The 14,154-nt window shown below is 39.3% G+C and overlaps 3 non-coding genes across 3 annotated transcripts; all 3 read right to left on the bottom strand.

Moving 5' to 3' along the window:
• Window positions 1-226: 226 nt before the first annotated feature.
• Trnap-ugg (transfer RNA proline (anticodon UGG)) lies at window positions 227-298 on the bottom strand. Its single transcript has one exon. It is a non-coding gene; the product is annotated as a tRNA-Pro (tRNA).
• A 1,236-nt stretch (window positions 299-1,534) lies between these two features.
• Window positions 1,535-1,624, bottom strand: Trnay-gua (transfer RNA tyrosine (anticodon GUA)). The gene is given in 2 exon segments: window positions 1,535-1,570; window positions 1,588-1,624. It is a non-coding gene; the product is annotated as a tRNA-Tyr (tRNA).
• A 1,004-nt stretch (window positions 1,625-2,628) lies between these two features.
• Trnat-ugu (transfer RNA threonine (anticodon UGU)) lies at window positions 2,629-2,701 on the bottom strand. The gene has a single exon. It is a non-coding gene; the product is annotated as a tRNA-Thr (tRNA).
• Window positions 2,702-14,154: the final 11,453 nt, after the last annotated feature.

The following is a 14,154-nucleotide window of genomic DNA, read 5'->3' as shown; positions in this document are numbered from 1 at the left end:
GACACAGCCTCAGGGAAGATCAGACCAGAGCAGAACTTCCTCCCAAGAACGAGGCCTCCCAGGGAACCCAGGGAATTTTGTCCAGTCACCAGTCACTAGCCGCATTTGCCACGTTCATTCAGAGATGTCCTCCTTAACAGGGTGACTCAAGTGTGATTAGTTTATACTGAATTTAGCTTTTTCCAGCGGTTGTCAAAAGGTGTAAAATGAAGAAAAACCTCCACCTGGGCTCGTCCGGGATTTGAACCCGGGACCTCTCGCACCCAAAGCGAGAATCATACCCCTAGACCAACGAGCCACGGCGCTGCTGCTTTTCCCATGCTCCTTCTGAACTACACTTTTGTGCTAGCCATTGGCCGCCAGGGTGCTCTTGCGTTCTGAGTTTTAGTTTTCTTTCTTTCTTTTGGTAACATTTTCTTTCCATCTTGCTTAGTTCTTTCTCCCATCTTTACCAACTTCCACATTTGACACTGGACCCGTCCCCGCTTATTCTCCTTCCCTCCCACGTCCTGTAAACCTCCGGACACAGGAGATCAGGGAGATCAGAGAGGCAGCTTCTCAGAATTCAGGGCACACGCTTGAGTTCCACTGAGCCAGGTGCGGGAGGGTCTAACTTCAAGCTCGAGCATGAAGCGAACGAGGTTGGAGCTCCAGGACCGGAGCGGACCTCGGTCGCAGGACAGTAGAGTCCTGAGGCCAGGACAGGCGCACCGGGAGTTTTGGACTGGCCTGCTTCTACCCTCGCGTTGGCTTAAGATCCTAGAAACAGGACTGGGAGACATCAAAAAACCGGGAGCTAGAGTAGGCTGCGGGTGAACAAGTAGGTTGGAAGTGAATCACTTTGTTGCGTTTCCTGATATTGTAGAGCCCCAACAGTCTCCCTGAATATGCACCACGTCCTCCACCTCCCCAACTTTGCTTCAGCTGTTTCATCTTTCTGGAATTCATGCTCCCACTTTCATCCCAACTCATGTCAGATTCTATTTCTCTTTTCTGTCCTGCCTCAGATGAAAATGTTTTTGGTAGAACTATATAAATAAATAATACTTAAGTATCTTAAAACTTCCTTTTCCTCAAAGGACGTGTGTGTGTGTGTGTGTGTGTGTGTGTGTGTAGAGTAGGGCAATCACTCGGGCTGAAAGTCACAGGAGGGTTCTTCTGCAAATCAGAATTCTGCAGGACGCGGAGTACATACACAAACATGCATATCAACAACGTTCTTCTGTACCATCTAGTAGTCTTTCACTTTTGGACTTCAGGCAAACCAGGATACACACAAGTCAAAAGTAGGCCGGCAAGAAGGGTATATCTCTTGCCTTTAGGTAGACTCGCACATTTCTGCACTTCAGAATCGGAGCAAATGGGTTCTATTTTATTAGTGTTAGGTAGACTCGCACATTTCTGCACTTCAGAATCGGAGCAAATGGGTTCTATTTTATTAGTGTTAGGTCTCCTCAAACGTTGGAAAGACTTCAGATCAGAGTACGGGTACAAAGGACTTAATTTAGTAGTGTGAATCCAAAAACAGCGCTATTCCTTCGAGCCGGAATCGAACCAGCGACCTAAGGATGACTACACCGGAACGCACTACAGTCCTCCGCTCTACCAGCTGAGCTATCGAAGGAAGCACAGATACACACCTCAAGAATTCCCTGTTCAAGGCATAAACAACCCGAAGCGGGCGCAAGACGATTTTAGAGCATGACCACGGCGAAAGCACAGTTTGTGAGAAAGTCATGCGTCTGTGGTTATAGGGACAGCTCTTTTGGAGCTGAATTCTCCTGCTTCACTAAAGGGGCTTGCTGTCCTCCAGGACATGTGCCTTTGTGTGTGGCGAACAGGACCGGCATTCCGTCATCGAAGATCTGAGGACCTAGACATTGCCAGCCCGCCCAGCCGCCAGCTCCGACCCGCCTTCCCAGTGCCTCACTTCCGGCGCTTGCAGGGTGCGGCGCGTCGGCTCTGGAGGGCCGTCTCTCCCTGCAGCCGCCACGTCCTCACGCTTGGGGGTGGGGCAGCGTGCGGAAAAGAATAGAGAAGCGTAAATCTAGTGTTTCTGTGATGATTCGCGTCTGAAGAAAATACATTAAGTTTTTCAAATAGGAAACCACAATTTATTTTTGTCATTATCAAGTTTAGAGACCTAAGCCTCGCACCCAAATTTACGGGCACTTAGTTCTCCCGGATGAGACAGCGAAGGGTCCAAGATCCAGTGATCATGAACCCTGGCCGGATGGCGCACGCCTTCTGGACGACTGTCGCCGGTTTTCTCCCTTTAGGGAAAGATCTTGTTCTCGACTCGAAATCTGCCCAGTGTTTGAGGGCTCGGTTTGTTCTCCCTGGGCCCCCCTTCTTCCTTGCTCCAGCGCTGCAGGCGCGGGGTACCAGTCGAAGGGTCCACAATGCTGGGGTGTCCGCGGAGGCTGACCGCGCGGCCGGCAGCTTGTAATGGACTCCGCCACACTCCAGTCAGCAGAGCAGGACATGCGCATTCATACATGAACCTAAAAGGAAGAGATTTCCGCTCAGTTGGTGTTCATTCGGGAGCACCAGCAAGTTGGAATTAGCCCATTTTCTTCGTAATATGGAAGGGTAATTAATTAAGGAAAAAAAAAAAACACACCCATGAGGCCCCAGCGAGATTTGAACTCGCGACCCCTGGTTTACAAGACCAGTGCTCTAACCCCTGAGCTATAGGGCCTCGCGAGGGCAGCCGTTCCTTGTTTCATGGAAAAGGAACATATTGCTTTTCCACTAGACCATGTGAGAACAGAACGCAAAACTTGGATTTCTTTTCACTCTGTTTCCCAGTTAATGGTACTGAAATTCAGCCTGCGGGTTGTGGGATTACTGGAAATGGTGCAGTACGGAAGCCAGTGACAGAAACCACCACTATCTTAAGACTGGAGATATGTGCCCTACCCGACACAAACTGACACAATAAAAGACACACACACACACACACACACACACACACCCCTTCAGATTGTAAAAATTAAGAAGGGAAACCCGGCAAAGAGAAATCTGCCACGGTCTCTCCTGAAACTGCAGCTTGCACCCTTAGTTTTTTTCCTGGACTCGGGATTTACAGGAACCTGCAACAGTCTCACTTCCAAGTGCCTTAAAAGTATGAAACTGTCTCACAGCTCCAAGTCAGCGCCAGAGCAAGCAGTCACTAACTCGCTATTTAATTCATCCTTAAGGCAACAAACACCGAATTCCAATACTGTGCTAGGTTCTACACTAGGAACTAGAGATGCAGAGATGACTTTTATCCTGAAGTCACTGTCATAATTTTGTGGAATAGAAAAACTATAGTTTTCAAGAAACACAGCAATGAAAAGTAGCTCTGTCAGATGTATAGGGGTGGAGGCTGTTTTCCAAGGTGCAGAAACTTGCAAAGTGAGCCATCCTTCCTGTGGGATGTTTAACTGCTGGCTGCATTCTGAGGAGAGGTTGAGATTTACACAAGTTAGGGGCCCGGCAATCCACTAAGAAGAAAATTAGGAGCACAGTCGGAGACAAAGACTGAGGTATTTTAAGGGTCTATGATAAACCACTCTCTGGAGCAGATGCACACCCCCACCCTCCTTGAAATGAGAGTAGGGGAGAAGACAGTTTAATAGAATGAAGTTAGACCCTTTTCAAGAATAGAAGATGGAAACTCTCCAAGCATGGATTGTGGAATAAATTGAAGGGAGGAGGAACCAGAGTCGGCAACACCAAAGGATCAAACCTAAAGAGGCCAAAGGTTAATAGTTATGAGATGGGAAAGGAAGGAAAGAATGAGAGATACAGGGAAGGAAGATTCTGCTGAACTTAAATACAAATTACAACAAAGAGGAAAGAGAAAGGACTTTCAGTTTTACCTTGGAGAAGCAAGATGATCTTTGTAGGGAGAAAAGAAAGCCTACTCCTTCAGGGTATGTGGAGAGGACAGAAGGGAAGAGGAAGTGCTAGGATTTAGGTAGACTGAATTTGAGGTGAGGATGGAGCAATTTGTGGTAATTGTACAACAGAATACTCTTGAGTCTAGAATTTAATAGTCAAGGATAGATCAAATCATATAAGTCATCCATTGAGTTAGGGCCTCCGAGAGCTATGAGTTCTTCTTTTTTTAATTTTATTTATTTATTTATTTATTTATTTATTTATTTGTTGTTGTTGTAGATGGACACAATATCTTTTTTTTTTTTTTTTAATGTGGTGTTGAGGATTGAACCCAGTGCCTCACACCTTTGAGGAAGGCATACTACCACTGAGCCCCAGCCCCAGCCCCAAGCAATGAGTTCTTAAAGGAAGAAAATAAAAGGAGAAAACAGCAGAGGTCTGAACATGAGCCTTACGAACAGCCCTGTTGTAGGTATTTATCATATTAGTGTTGTCCAACATCGTTTAAACATTCTCTTTACACTTGGTAATTTCACATATTATAAGTAAGTGTTTGGGAGAAAATTTGCTTTCCCACTTTGCAGCTGGAAGTGAGCATGTTATCGAGGTTCAACCAGTCAGATAAAGCCAGGGAAGATTTCAGTTTAGAAGTAGAAAACAGAAGTTAATAATCCCACAGGGAAAACCTACGATTTTCCAAATATGGAATAGGTTTATATTTTAGGGGTCTGAATTTTCTTAAATCTGTAGACTGTTGTTTTTCTTTACTTACGGAAAATTCTCAGCTGTTGTATTAGTTTGGTAGAGATACCATAACAAAATATCATAGACTGGGTAGCCGAAACAGCTGAAATTTATTTTCCTCATGATTCTGGAGGTCAGAAATCAAAGATCAAGATGTTGGTGTATTTTATTTCTTCTTATAAGGATACAATCAGATTGAATTAAGGCCCATTCTAATGGCCTCATTTTAACTTAATCATCTCTTTAAAGATGATTTAAAGCCTATTAGAGGCCTCAACTCTTTTTAATTCTTATTTCCGAATTCAGCTACATTATAAGGTATTGGCAATTAAGACTTCATATGATTTTGGGGTGTGGAGACATATTTTAACACATTATAACCATTTTCTTTTTCATATACTGTGTTCTATATTCTTCTCTCTTCTTGAAATTGAAGTTAAATCTATATTAGAGCTTCGCTTCTGTCTTTCATTTCTTTTAACCTCTCTCCATATATGTTTGTCTCTCTATACTGCATTCTGGATAACACATTTTTACCTATAATACTGCTCATTAACTCTCCTTACAGTTATGTTTAATCAACTGTTAAATATGCCTGCCACACCAGGCAGAGTGGAACATTCCTGTAATCCCAGTGGCTCAGAAGGCTGAAGCAGGAGGACAGGAAGTTCAAAGCCAGCCTCAGCAACATAATGAGGCCCTAAGTAACTCAGTGAGATCCTGTATCTAAATAAACTATAAAAAAGGGTTGGGGATGTGGCTCAGGGTTCAATCCCTAGTACAAAAAAAAAAAAAGTATGCCTATTATATCACTTATTTTGGTTTAAATTGTAATTTCCAATTCTAGAAGTTCTAGTTGATTCTTCTTCAAAATTGCTGGACCAAATTTTGTGTTTTCTGTTCCTTATGGATATTTTTCAGCTTGTTATAAAAAAATCATTAGAGTGTTTTGATATCTATAACTGATCATCCTAATTTAATTTTATGCTATTGTTTTTGTTGATTCTCACTCATGTTCTTTTTTTTTTCCTTGTGTAATTGGTCATCTTTCAATGTATACTGCTCAATGTCTTTGCAAAATTACATGCAGTGATTTTTTTTTTTTTTTTTTATACTGAGGATTGAACCCAGAGTGTCTTGCCAAATTGCTGAGGCTGACTTTAAATTTGCAATCCTCCTGCTTCAGGTTTCCAAACTGCTGGAATTACAGGCCTGCTCCATGAGGTCCAGCTGTCTTCCTTTAAAATGAAACAAATCAAACATTCCTTTTGTTTCTCACAGGCGCCTAAAATGCTATCAACCTAAACAAAGTTCTTGGTTAGGCATTGGTGAGGGGGGCCACCATATGTTAATACAAGCTGCATATCAGAGAGAATGCTGACCTTTGTCGGAGCTTCTTAGGAAATGACCTTACTCTTTCTGTTTTCCCTTGCTAAACTCAACTGATTTCTGCTGAGCTCCACAATGATTTCAAGAAATGGGAAAATAAATATAGGTTTACTTCTTATTCCTCTTTACCTTATGAATAGCTCTTTAGAGTCCCAACTTAATATTAGGAATCTGATCCTCATGTTTCTCCCACCCAAACAGGCTACCAAAATGAAGCCCAACTTTGTAGCAATTAGCAAAACTCAATGTCCAAATACTTCTCTTAACTCTCTAGATTCTATTAGTCATTTAACTGGCCTATTAGTCACTTAACTACCATATCAACACTTTGATACTTTTACAGAGATTTGGTAAATCATATCCAGTATTTTAAAATCATTTTTGTTTAAGGGAATAGTTTAAATTAATTATTCTACCATTACTAGAAGTGAGATTGAAATTGTAGGAGCTATTACATCATTCATATTCTACTATATGACTACTATTCTACTATATGACTGAGAGGCAGACAAAGCATATCTATATTACATAAGAGAGAGAGGCCAAAGCACAAAAAGGAGGACTGGTGATAGCTAGAAGGAAGCCTGCATACCCTCCAAACCCCTAGTTCCAATTCAGGGACCTGGCTGAATCCTATATTCCTAGATTCGATGACACTTCCTGAAATAAAACTATTCTCAATTTAAAGACTAAGACTAGATTTACTCTCAGTGCTAGTTGACAATCTACATTACTTACTACCTTTATTTTCTAATATTCAGTTCAACATTTATCAAATTACAGTGATATATTGGCAACAGGTTGCCCTGTAGAGATCTTTGTTCTAATCAAATTGATCTACATATAGTTTCCCAAATCTAATTCACATCTTTTCAATTATGATCACTTGCTTATTATTTCTTAAACCAGAATGATTTCCTGTCTCTCCATGTCTATCAAAATTACTTGTCCTATAAAGGCCAATTCAGTGTTCTTATTTATAATGCCTTGACTGCTCACCCAGATGCACTTCCTCCTTTCTCTAGGTCCATAACACCTTTTTATCTTTGCTATCCTCTCTTTACTCCCTCTCTAAAGATATTAAACGGGACACATGCAATGGAGGTGGCCCATGGCACCTAAAAGTAAACAGCCAGACTGACATTATGGATTCAACATCATGCTTTATGTGCATATATTCTGTCAATTATGAAATCTTCAAATTGTCCTGTCCTCCTTGCCATACTTCATCCCATGTGAAAGATAAAGCATATTTCAATTTTACTTTTATAATTTTCCAGAACTACTTCTGAACTGTGGTATCATATCTATTCCCATGTCCATCTTTATGAAAATGCTACAAAAGATAACAAAGAAATAACTTAATGAGAAGACAAAGAAGGGAAGGAAACTCTGTTACACACCCAATCCATTTGAATTGAAGGGATTTTTAATTCCCTCCTTTTGCTGATGAGACTTAATCCATGGTTGGCTGACTACATTGCTCTGGGCCTGAGATGAAGCAAAAATTCATGGTGGAAGGGTCTGGGGAAAGAAAACTATTTAGCTTATGGATGCTGTGGAGCAAAGAGAGAAAGGAGCCAGGTACAATGTAAAATCCCCAAGGGCATGCCGGTGACCTACATTCTGTAGTCACATCCTACCTGCCTACAGTTACCATCCAGTACCCATTAAATCTGTGTACTGATTAGGTTACAGCTCTCACAGTCTAATCATTTCACCTGTGAAAATTTCTGCATTAATACATGAGCTTTTGGGGGGATACCTCATATCCTAACCATAATGACCGATTTCTAACAAAGGTGCAAAAACAATTTAGTAAAATGTGAAAATAAACATTTCCCTAAGAAGCTATATGGCAATAGAACTCTTCAAGCATGTTCCAGAGGACAACTTCTTTCTCCCAAAAGGAGATAAAATGGGCCTGCCTGCATGCATGAAAGGGACTGGGAGGCTGGAGAGAAAAGCTACTCCAAGTCCTTTGGAAAACAGAACATTACTTTCTCTCTTTTATTTGAACTTACATACTCATGACTATTAAGTAGAAGAACTGATCACTGACTTTACCAGTCTTCTTGCTAAGAACACAGTGAAATGCTGTCTTAGTCCAAAGGTCAGATTTCCCCAATTTTATCTTAAACTGTCTATGTAACCCACCCCCATCAATGTATTTAGAGAATGTATTGGTTTATGACTTTCCTTGTTCTGTGCCTATAAAAGTTCATGTAACCCCTTTCGTGTCATTTGAGGTAACTTGAATCCAACTTCCTGGGCCAGGGTCACTTACTTTGGCTCAGTATAAATAATTTTCTTATTTTCCTTTAAAGCTGAGTCCTTATTTTGTAGCAAAAAAAAAAAAAGAATGATATTTTCAACAAATGAATCTTGAACAATTGGATATCCACATGCAAAACAATAAACTTGGATTCATCTCTGACATCATATATGATCACTGATCCAAAACTATAAAACTTCTAAAAAAAGATCAGAAAAAAATATTTGTGAACTGGAATGAGGTAAAGATTGTTTAGATATTATTGTAGTTTGGGTCTTAAATGTTGCCCCAAAACTCATGTGTTAAAGGCTTCGTCCCCAGTTGATGTTATTGAGAGGAGGTAGACATTTTTGGAACTTAGGGTCTAGTTGGAGGAAGTAGGTCATTGGAGTGTCCCTGTGAAGGTTTTGGGGGCCCCAGTCCCTTTTTCTTTCTCCCTTTGCTTCTCTGATGCAATGAGATATTTTCTTTTCCACATGCTTCCTCTATGACAAACTGACTCACCTCAGACCAAAAGGCAATAAGGACATGTGATCATGAATTGAAACCTTTGAAACCATGAGCCAAAATAAACCTTTCTTCCTTTAAGTTGATTTTTCCCAGGTATTTTCACCGACAGAAAGCTGACTAACAGAAGTAATATCAAAAGCTTAATTCACAGCCATGCACAGTGGCACATGCCTGTAATCCCAGTAACTAAGGAGGCTGAGGCAGGAGGATTTCAAGTTCATAGCCAGCCTCATTAGATTAGTGAGGCACTTAGCAACTCAGCAAGAGCTTGTCTCTAAATAAAACATAAAAAAGGAGCTGAGGATATGGCTCAGTGGTTAATCACCCCTGGGTTCAATCCCTGGTACTAAAACAAACAAACAAACAAAAAAAACAGAGTATAATTCATAGAAAAAAACCCGGATAAATTAGATCCCATTAAAACTAAAATCTTCCACTCTTCTAGACATATTGAAAAGAATGAAAAAAGAAAGCAGACTTAAAGAAAATATTTGTAAATCACACATATGAAAAAAGATTTATACCCATCATATATAAATATTATATAATATATATATGCTAGTATATATGGTATGTGTATGTGCCCACCATATATATATATATATATATATATATATATATATATATATATATATAATGTGTGTGTGTGTGTGTGTTTTGCAAAACTGTAAGAAAACAAAAAGTGGGTAAAATATTTGAACAGATATTTCACACACAAACAGTATAGGAATAGAAAATCAGTACATGAGAAGATGCTCAACATTGTTAATCACTAGGGAAATAAAAATCATAACCACAATGTGATATTACTTTGGCCAAAACTTAAGAGTTACCATACCAAAAGTCATGCATATCTGATGAAAGTGTAAAATGTGCAAAACATGGATGAGTACCAAAATAAGTGTGCCAATTCTCAGAAATGCCTAGGAATGACAGGGAAGAATGGAAAGGAGAAAATACACAAGAGTAAAAGGAGACTTGCAAATAATTATCTTGATTTTGGTGATGGTTTCTTATCAAAGCTTATGAAATTGTACCCTTTAAATCTGTTCACCTTATTGTTTGCCAATTACTGTTGATAAGGCTGTTTTTGAAAAAGGAAAGCTCATCTGGGATTTGAATTGGAGTTGCAATACGGGGAATCTATCTTTACCTTACGAAATTATCAAAGGGCTAAGCACTAGTTAGATCTTAGTTGTTTAAAAGACGTGCATTTTGGGACTGCGGATATAGCTCAGTGATAGAGCACTTGCCTAACGTGTAAAGTCCTCAGTTTTATCTCCAGCACCACAAATATAATGATAGTAATAACAAATGATGTGCATTTCAACTCTCTTTTTTTTTTTTGAGAGAGAGAATTTTTTAATATTTATTTTTTAGTTATTGGCGGACATAACATCTTTGTTTGTATGTGGTGCTGAGGTTCAAACGCAGGCAGCAGGCATGCCAGGAAAGCGCGCTACCGCTTGAGCCACATCCCCAGCCCCATTTCCACTCTTAACACCATGAAATTTATCTGAAAAGTCTTTGGTATTTGTTTCTCCACTTTTTATTTGTTCTTCTTCCAATATTATTCAAACTTGTTTTTTTCCACACTCAATATTAAAATCTAATATCTCTTTCCCTTGGATATGTAAATTTAACCTCTAAGGATGGGAAACAATCACAGCCAGAACTTGAACAAATGGAGCCCTATAGAAGCTGAGATCCGGGCTGGGGATGTGGCTCAAGCGGTGGCCCACTCGCCTGGCATGCGTGCGGCCCGGGTTCGATCCTCAGCACCACATACAAACAAAGATGTTGTGTCCCTTGAAAACTAAAAAATAAATCTCTCTCTCTTAAAAACAAAAACAAACAAACAAAAAAAAACCCAAAACTGAGGTCCTCCCTTTGCCTCCCCTCAGAAGTCACTCAACTTTTGTGGTTCAAGAGCCAATAGAGTTGGGATGATAATCATACCCAAGTCAGCCCTGGATTTTGGCCAACAAAAAGCTAACAGGGATGAGAGGTGGGAGGGAAAGGGAGAGAGAAGGGAAATTGCATGGAAATGGAAGGAGACCCTCAGGGGTATACAAAATTACATACAAGAGGAAGTGAGGGGAAAGGGAAAAAAATACAAGGGGGAGAAATGAATTACAGTAGAGGGGGTAGAGAGAGAAGAGGGGAGGGGAGGGGAGGGGGGGAGGGGAGGGGGGGAGGGGAGGGGAGGAGGGAGGGGAGGGGGGAGGGGGGATAGTAGAGGATAGGAAAGGCAGCAGAATACAACAGACACTAGTATGGCAATATGTAAATCAATGGATGTGTAACCGATGTGATTCTGCAATCACATGTGAAAATGGGAGTTCATAACCCACTTGAATCAAAATGTGAAATATGATATATCAAGATCTATGTGATGTTTTGAACAACCAACAATAAAAATTTTAAAAAATAATAAATTAAAAAAATAAAAATAAGATAATACATTCTAAAAAAAAAAAAAGCTAACTGGAAGAGAAAAATCAATCACTCATCATAGGGTGGGGCTTCTCTGTGCAAAGTACATCTTTTGGAGGCTTTGTTATCATGCATTGTCTTGAGAAAGGAAATGCAGCATTTCTCAAAAAATCCTGGCCTAATAAGACGGAATATATATGTTAAACTGTTTCTAGAAGATGTTTTGTTAAAGAACATTGACTTCAAGATAGGTACCCTCAATATATAGCCAATTAATTTCCTATTTTTCTGTAAAGTGTGTATGTGTGTGTGTTGGGGGGAGAGAATGTACATTCATTGGGAAACACACACACACACACACACACACAGAACTAGCACCTGAATGCAGATTTCTTTCTGTAATTCATACTCATACAATATCAGAGGTAGAGGGAGGTTAGAGATGATTCATAAATTCAAAAAAAAAAATGAAGAATTCCATAGTATTCCATATCCCCATGGGCAATAATTTCCTTTCCACTCCACATAGTCACAATTTTTTTTTTGTTCCTCCTGTCAAGATTTAAATATTTTGGAGAAATAGAAATATAAATCATATAACTGTCATAAGTAAGCTGAAGACATGGTTGATACTAGGCAAATGTACATGAATCTAAGAACAAAATAAATGAATCCAGACTTGAGTGCTTTCTCTTTTCCTATTAATTCAGTACTTTGTTTATATCTTTGCAAAGTTTTGAAGAAAATTGATATTAAGATAGACAGGGAGCCACAATTCAGAAGTAAGTAAGACTTGAATGCTTAAAAAATCATATATGTATTTTCTGACCTCTTACCATATGTGGTAAAGATATATAGTATGGGGTGATGCTTTGGTTTGGATATGGTTTGAGTATTCCTGTATTTGTTAGAGAAATAGAACCAAAATTATACATATATAAAAGGGGATTTATTAGACTTATTAGATTAGTTTACACAATGTGTTAGTCAGCTTTTCATTGCTTTGATCAGTAACTGACAAGAGTAGCTTAAAGGAAAAACGTTTATTTGGGGCTCATGGTTCTAGAGGTTCAGTCCATAATTGGCTAACTCCATTGCTCTAGGCCTGAGATGAGACAGAATATCACGGAGGAAAAGGATGGAGGAGAAAAACTTCTCAACGTGTGGCAGCTGGGAAGGAGAGGGGTGGGGGTGGTAACTGTCTGCGGTTACCACCCAGTGGTCCATTCAAATTATTAATTCATCAAATGGACTGATTCACTGATCTACTGGTGATATTATAGCCTTCATCATGGCCTAAAAGCCCCACTAAGCCTTCCTGCACTGGAGATCATGCTTTCAAAACATGACTTTTCAGGGGACATTTATAGATTTCAAACATAACAGGTAATCAGAGGCTGAATAGTCCCACAATGGCTATCTCCGGAGAGCCTGGGGAAAGCAGAAGCTACTCAATCTCAGAAGCTGGAAGCCTTGGAACAAGAGGGGATCAAAGCCCCAGTTGAAGGCTGAAGGCCTACATTAATTATTTCCTTACTTCTTTTAAGTTTTACCACCTATATCTTCACTTCTAAGTATATTGCTTTATCTGTTTTTAAATGTATATAAGTAGAAGCATACTATTATTTTGTTTCTTTCTCCTTTCTTCTAATTTTATGTTTTTAACATTCATTCACATCTTTGCATGTAACTCTATTTTATTTGTTCTCACTGCTGAACTGTATTTATTATATGAATATTTTACCAAAATGTACTTACTTATTATACTATTGATGGGCATTTGGGTTCCCCTTAGTGTAGAGCCATAACTGTTTGTATTTTATCCCTCAATTCCATCATTTCTGGGAGGAGACTTTGGATTATACCTTATTGTATCAAGTATTTCCTCACAGTTCCATGGTGACCAGGATGTCACATTTAATAAATTTGATAATCATAGAGAAGTTGGTTATGAGCTAAACTATGGACTTTAGACTTACTTTTGAAGGTAATAGAAAGCCATTTAATCAAATGGAAACAATAAAAGAAGTTTTTTTAGGTGTTATTAAGGCACTTTGTAGTTTAGACTACTTTTCAATGAAAGGAAGATAGCAATTCTGACTTATAAGTTGCAGGGTTTGAATCCAGGCTTTTCTACTTATTTCATAGGCTTATTGTGAAAATTAAAATAAACATGTGTAGGGGCTGGGGTTATAGCTCAGTGGCAGAGCACTCACCTAGCATGTGTGAGGCCCTGGGTTCAATCCTCAGCACCACATAAAAATAAATAAATAAAGGTATCGTGTCCAACTACAACTAAAAAATAAATATTTTAAAAAACCCACATATGTAACTTGTCCAACACAATGCCTGGAATTTATTAATACCCAATTTAATAAGGACTCAGAAAATGTATTGTTGTTGTTGTTGTTGTTATTGCTACTACCGTTGCCATCATCAGCATTATCTTCCAATTTTCCTTATATTTAGTGTAAGACAGTTTGCAGAACACCACGATTTTCATTATTGTTCCCACATATTCCTTTCTAAGAATATCATAAAAATTCTTGCCCTGAATATTTTTATACTTTCCTTAAGATCCTCCTTATGATCCATCACCTCCTCCAAGGTAAATCTCAGCTCATAATAACTACTCCTTAAAGCCATTACAAAGCTCTGAATAGTTCTTCGGGTTTTTCTTTAGTGATTTATTTTTGCACATTGAGTGCAATGATTATTTGTCTCTTTCTTACCTGGCTCCTGGAGCCTGTGTATCAATGCAGATTATTTGAAACTTGAATTCACTCTATCTAGTTTACTTTGAATAGTATCTATTATTGGGTATTGAGTAGCTTACAGATTTTCTAGGGTGCTAGAGTACCAACTATAGATGCCCCACACCAGAAACAAGTACATCATTGGATGATTCT

This window comes from Callospermophilus lateralis, chromosome 3 (genome assembly GCF_048772815.1).
Source record: "Callospermophilus lateralis isolate mCalLat2 chromosome 3, mCalLat2.hap1, whole genome shotgun sequence".
Taxonomy (NCBI): domain Eukaryota; kingdom Metazoa; phylum Chordata; class Mammalia; order Rodentia; family Sciuridae; genus Callospermophilus; species Callospermophilus lateralis.
This window is presented reverse-complemented; position numbering and strand designations above follow the sequence as displayed.